Below are 7,084 nucleotides of genomic sequence, written 5' to 3'. Positions count from 1 at the left end.
TAAACACCCTTGTAATACCTAATTTTATCTTATTACTGTTACTTCTGTACCACAAGGCCATCATTTTTTTCTGGGTGGGATTCCAATGCCCTCTGTAATGATGATGCTTCCCAGTGCGGTATTGTCAAATTTCATTAGTACACTCCTACTCTTTGTGCCAAGGCCATTAATGGAAATATTTAATACAGTTGGTCCCAAGACTGGTACTTGAGCAACTCTATCATTAATGCTTGTTACTTCTCCTGTTATCAGTTTCTTAGCCACTTTTACAATTATTGTCCTAATCCTTTCTTCTCCATTTTAACTACCAATTCCACATGGGGCATCATATCAAATGCTTTAAATTAAATTGTATCTACTGCATTTCCCATGTCTAGAAATCTGGTTATCTTATCAAAGAAAGATATCAGCTTAGTTAGGCATGATTTACCTTTGATAAACCCATGTTGCATTTTATTTTATTTTTCATTCATCTCCATGTCTTTAATTATCCTTCCCATCAAGGAAGGCTGTCAAAGACTGTTCAGGCTCAGTCCTAGAGTTTTCCTGTGCACGTTTCCCCTTTCTCTTTTAAATATAGGTACTGTATTCATTTGCTATTCTCCAGTCATTTATAAAACATTTTTACTAATCTTCAATTCAATGTGCTAATTCTTTCAGTATTTGGAGTGGCAAGCTGGGGGGAGAGGTGGTCATCATCATTGTGTACTGAAAACTAAGGCCTTTACTTTTTGGGCCACTCCTAGATGATCTTTCATTTCTCTTCTACTCCCTACTCACTACAGAATTCCCACTTTTTGTACCTTTTTGCTTTTTTTTATTAATATGACTAAAGAACCTTTGGTAATTTGTTCTTAATTGTCTTTGCTAAGTCTCACTCAGCTTGACTTTTGGTAATTTTTTCCTTTATCTCAACACTTCATGACCTCTCAGACATAGCTTACTTTGCTGAACTTTCTACTACTCTTCCCCCACCCCAATTATTAATTGGTTTTATGCTTACTCCTATGAAGTGGTTATTTATCCACTTACTTATTCCTTCCATATCAATTTTTTTTCTCTCTTGCTTGAAATACAACTTCCAAATATTTTTTGCACCTTTGTCTTAAGAAATTCTATGCTTCCTCTCCATTCAAGTCCCTCCACTCTTCTTTCCAGTTGATTTCACTTAACAAGTGTCCTTGATTTTCTGAAAGCTTTCCCTTTTTGGTAATTGCTTAGGAGACCAGAACCAAACAAATACGACATAACCACAAATGGAATGGTACCCATATCCTAACCTGCAGAGGCATACCTGGGCAGCTCTATGCCAAGGGCAGCTGCAGGATATCCGGTGCAGCGCCAGCTGTCACCTTGATGATCACAACAGTGCGATCAGCCACTGCTATGGTCGTGGCTATATTTGTGTCTCACTTGCTCCCAGTCACTGCCCCCTCCCCCCCCGCTTCAGTTATGCTACTGCTACTGGGGCCCTTTCATTGCAAGGGGTCTTATGCCCTTTGTTGTGACATATGAATGTGTGACGGCTGCTATGAACCATGTCCACTGTCAGTTGCAGCATTCTACTTTGTTGCTTCGGAGGTGAAATAAGCAATGCACATCGATTCCTGCTTATGGGTATGGACATTGTTGCTGCAGTAGTTCAGAACACATGCATTTAATACATGCATCTGGAAAAGTTTGAAGGTTGAAATTAAGATAACCTCCTTTTTTTGATGAGCTGAAAAAATGTGGTGTAGGGCCACAAAAGATACTTAAATCACTACTATACTCTTTTTAACCTCAAACAGAAGATAAATCCAACATTTGAAGAAGAAAAGACATTACATCTTTGAATTGTTGAATGAATCCAAAAGTGCTGCACTGGAGAACCCATATATGGGGTCTTCATAAAGTCCTTGTGTACTTTTAAACTTCAATAACTTAGGTCGTGCACAAGGACTTTCTGAAGACCCTGTATAAACATTGCTCTTTGAAACCAATGGATTTTATTACCTTTTTTATTTGTCTTATGTGCATCTCTATTTCTGGTTTAGGAACCTGTTGTCTGTATATCTCTAATCTTTTTAGATCCTGGGCTACGTCTTAAGACACTATTCATTTTTTACTGTGCCCTGACCCCAGCAAAACTTCCACATAAAAAAGGGATTTTTTAAAACCTAAATAAGGGTTTTAGGAGTTGGCCCATTGTGTATTTGTCTTCAGAAATAATTGCTTGCGTGATCTTTCCCCCCTTCTAAATCATAATAAAGTACATAATTTTGGCAGCTGGCGGTGCATCCCTTATACAGTAGTTCTTTTCAGCCTAATTCTGATTGTATATGGATGTTAATCAAGCTCAGAACTGGGGTTAATGCATAAGCTTTCTTGTTGTTGTCAGCATTACCTTGATATGAGGAGGATGGCAGTCTTTTAGTAGATAGGGAAGTCATCAGCAAGTCTGGAGATGACTAAAGAGGCCAACTTGAGATGCATGTTCAACTGCAAATAAGGAATATAGTTCCAAGAAGGAGTGGATCCTGGTGATGTCAGGTTACACGCTCTTTCCCTTTGTGTTTCTCATCTATTCACCTCCATAGTGTGGCTGCTCAAAATGGTCAATGCCTTGACTTGAGTCAATCACTCAATGCTTAAGTCTACTAAGTATTGATCTAAATATCATATATCTTCAGACTGGACTTCAGAGTGTCCTTGAATCTCTTCTTTTGCCCACCTCTAGAGTGATGGTCACTGGTGAATTGGAAGTACAAGACCTGTTTCAGGTGCTGCTTGTTAGGCGTCCTTAGCACATGTCCTGTCCAATGGAGCTGGTGCTGTATAAACATGATGTAAATGCTGGTGGTAGTTCCTTGAACCAGAATGTTGGCATTATTTTTTCTGTCCTTCTAGTTGATATGGAGAATTTTCCAAAGGCAGCAATGAAGATAACATTCCATGGTTTTCAGATGTTTTCAATACGTTGTCCAGGTTTCACACCCATGCAACAGGGTAGGGATGATGACAGCCTGGTACATGAGAAGTTTGCATATGGTTCTAATATCAAGATCAGTGAAGACATGATTTCAGAGACATCCAAAGGCATCACTGACAGATTTTATTCGGTGTTGAATATCACCATCTATGTTTACAGTTTGGGAAAAGTGACTACCAGGTAAGAGAAATACTCAACGCTCTCCAAGGACTGCACTTTAATTGTAATATGTGGTAAAGCAGTTGGATGGTTTGGGGTGGGCTGGTAAAGTATGTTGGTTTTTATGAATTTGACAGCGAGTCTAAGCATTTCATACACTTTAAAGAAGCAATCATGAGTGACCTTGAACTCTTCAGTTGAGTGGGCGCATATGATGCACCTGTCAGTGTACTGAAGATCAGTGATGAAAATATTGGTTATCTTGGATTTGGAACATAAACGGTGGATGTTAGATTTCCATCTATGTGATACTGGGTGTGGACTCCAGATGGAAATTTTTCAGCAATGAGATTTGAAATAGCTGTGATATAGATGGAAGTGTTTGGTGCAATCATGCATCCTTGCTTACTCAGTTCTACAATGCCAGGGTAATTGCTGTAATCTGATCAGTTTCCTTTCTGGAATATGGTTATGATTCTAGAATCTCTCAGGTTACTAGCAATTCGTTCTTGTTTCCAGATTTTCAGAATAACAGCATGCAGTCAGTGAGAGAGCTTTTTTCCACCAAGTTTATAAATTGCGATTAGTATTCCATCAGGACCATGTACATTGTTGTTCTTCATCTGCTCAATGGTCTTCATGGCCTCTTAATAGGTTTGTGGAACTACAAGGTAGTCCTAAGGGAGTGTTGTAGAATGGCTATGATGGTATTATCTTTGCCATTAGAATCTCAGTTCAGAAGCTCTTGGAAGTGTTTCTTTCAGAGTACATTGATGGTGGAGCAGTGTTTAAAGAGTGTTGTTCCATCCTTGGACTTCAGAGGCATGGCCCATAGATAGCTTTGATTGTGCTGAAGAAATTATGCATGTCATGGCTACTGGCAAACGTTTGGATCTCTTCTGCTTTGTCCTCCCACCACTTATTCTTTTTGTTCTCAAATTTTCCTTTGGGTCTTTACTTTAATATAGCCATAAGTGCCTTGCTTCTGTTTGGAGTTGATGTAATTCTGCCAAGTTTTGAAGGCTCTCCTTTTTCTATCATGAGAACTTGAATTTCATCAAACCAGTCCTGATGATTCTTTGTGAAGACGCTTAAAGATTTTTCACATGCCTCATGGATGCCTTTGAGGCTCTCTCAGTGATCAACAGTGTCAAGATCATGTAGGAGCTTAGAGAGTCTCTCACTAAGGTGCTTCTGGAAATGACCACATAACAGTATCTTTCAAGCATTAGATATTGAACCGCTTTCTTGGTTGCTGCTTTTGCTTGAGAGAAGCCAAAGTGCCTTGTTGTCTGATGCTACTCTTTCTTTCTTGTGTATACATTTGTGAGGTTGCAAATTCAAGCAGTTTTTAAATTTGGTCCAGAGGGGCATCTGGTTCCTCTCCTGCCTCCATTCCCCAGTTCAGTTTCTGCCTGTGTATTTTATTGTTACAAATGAATATAAAAGATTTGCACTTATATCTTTTTGAACTGCCTACAGAGAGCCCATGATGTCACATATCTTAATTGGGGGAAAGTAAGGGAGGATTTTATAAACTCTTGATGAATATTAGCCTAGAAAATTAAATCTGATTTACTACTTTAAGCCAAAGAAATATTTGCAAAGCTAACGAAACTGATTAGCATAGAATTAATTTGCAATGTTTAGTTATATAGTTTAAAACTAAAGCACTATTAGTAATGTGTTGCTGATTATTACTACTCCAAGATAATCAGGATTTGTTGACGATTAAAAGTAAATATCCAGTAAAAATATTTGGCTTGAGTTAATAAGCTGATTGCTAAACAGGAAAATTATCTGATGATAAAATGAAATTAAAGTGAGTTAATTGCAGGAGTTAGAGAAGAGGAAGCATATGGAAATGCAACTTCAGCATGTATCCTAAAGCTGAATTGAAGACCCCCCATCCTGTGTTTCTTGCCTCCCCACCCCCACCTTTGGCTTGTTAATTATGTATTTATATTTTGCTAATGTCTAGTACCTTTAGTCAAGAATCCATTGTACTAGGTGTGAAGCAAAAAGGTGTTTCCCTTGCCAAGGAGCTTTTAATAGAACCATATGTTAAGAGACAGTAGGTAGATGCAACAGACACAGAGGAATACAAACTACAGGCAGGTGTTGCTAATCAACATGGCAGACAATGGTCTCAGCTCACCAGTTATTTAACTACTGTTGAATTTGTTGTGAGCATTATGGCCAAGTGGAGGCTTTAGGGAATGATTTCATGGATTAGGGCAATGAAATAGTTTTGTAGAAGGTTATGTGGAGCTTCCCCAAGTATAGGAGCAGCACAGAAGAATGTATGAATGCGCTGATTGGGAAACGCTGCATGCAAGTGATGAAACCTTGCATCACTGGCAAAGGTTGACATCTTAACAGAGAGAAGGCAAATTCCCCCATGGTCCATACCAATTTGACCTGTAGGAAACCTTAATTCATGATCCCAAGTTTGGCAATCGGTATGATCCTGAGCAGAAGAGTAGGAAACACTGGGTTTTCTAGGGGGAGTATTAGCACATCCCAGTCAACATCCTCCCTACCATTGTTAGCTGTGGCCTATCTCCCAAAGCCTCTGAGGAAGGTGAACTGCCCCCCCAGAGTCCAGTAACATTCAAGAAGGGAAAAAGATTCCTTTAGACATGACTGAATGCAAGAATCTAGAGAAGTCCAAGTTGAAGATGCTTGACCAAGTTAAAGACCTAAACGACAGTTTACTTTTGAAAGAAAAGGAGACCATCCAGGTAGGCAGAGATCTATAAGGCATAGAGGAAATGGTTGGATCTTTGTTTGCAACCATGATTATCCAGTGATAAAGTATAGATGGAGAAGAATCAGGGATTCAAGGCAAACTGTAGAATTTCCACAGAAAATCAGGACATTGTCTCCTTAGGGGCTGATGAGATTTTGCTGTAGGTAGAAGATGATATTTGGCTGGAAAGTTTCTTGGTTCTCCAGCTTTTTTACTACTAGCTGTGTAGCAGGGGCCAGGTTTCCACTACTAGGAAATTTGGTCATCACACCAGATGACAAAGCTAACATATTTAACGATTTCTTTGCCTCCATTTTCCTGAGCAGGGACCGAAACAGCCACCCTCCTCTGGGCCCCCCTTACACCCCAGGGGAGGTGCACCTAGACCAAGGGTTAGTGAGGAACTAGTTAAGAAACTTCTGGAGGGACTGGATGTATTCAAATCAGCTGGTCTGGATGATCTCTACCCTAGAGTACTGAGGGAATTAGCTGCGGTCATTGTGGGACCCCTGGCACAGCTTTACAAGCACTTGTGGTGCTCTGGTGTGGTGCCAGAGGACTGGAAGAGGGCCAATGTTGTTTCCATCTTCAAAAAGGGGAGGAAGGAGGACCCGGGAAACTATAGGCCAGTTAGTCTTACCTTGATCCTGGGGAAGCTTTTCGAGAGAATTATCCTGGCACATGTCCACGAGGGGCCAGCAACGGAGATTATGCTTAGGGGAAACCAACACGGGTTCATCAGAGGCAGGTCCTGTCAAACCAACCTGGTGGCCTTCTACGACCAGGTCACCAAATCCTTAGATGCAGGGGTAGCAGTGGACATAGTCTTCCTGGACTTTTGGAAGGCCTTCGACACTGTCTCTTACCCCATTATCATTAAGAAACTGGGGGACAGTGGGGTCGACACCTGCACAGTCAAATGGGTCGATAACTGGCTGGAGGGCCACACACAGAGAGTGGTGGTGGATGGGTCATTTTCAACCTGAAGAGATGTGGGCATTGGGGTCCCCCAGGGCTCAGTCTTCAGGCCTACACTGTTCAACATCTTCATCAGTGACTTGTATGAGGGGGTAAAAAGCAAATTTCAAATTTGCTGATGACACTAAGATGTGGGGGGATGTGGGCACGCTAGAAGGAAGGAATAGGCTGCAATGAGACCTAGACAGGTTACAAGGGTGGGTGGATGAGAATAGGGTGGGATT

The sequence above is a fragment of the Gavialis gangeticus genome, unplaced genomic scaffold, assembly GCF_001723915.1.
Source record: "Gavialis gangeticus isolate Ggan-Ray unplaced genomic scaffold, GavGan_comp1, whole genome shotgun sequence".
Taxonomy (NCBI): Eukaryota; Metazoa; Chordata; order Crocodylia; family Gavialidae; genus Gavialis; species Gavialis gangeticus.
This window is presented reverse-complemented; position numbering follows the sequence as displayed.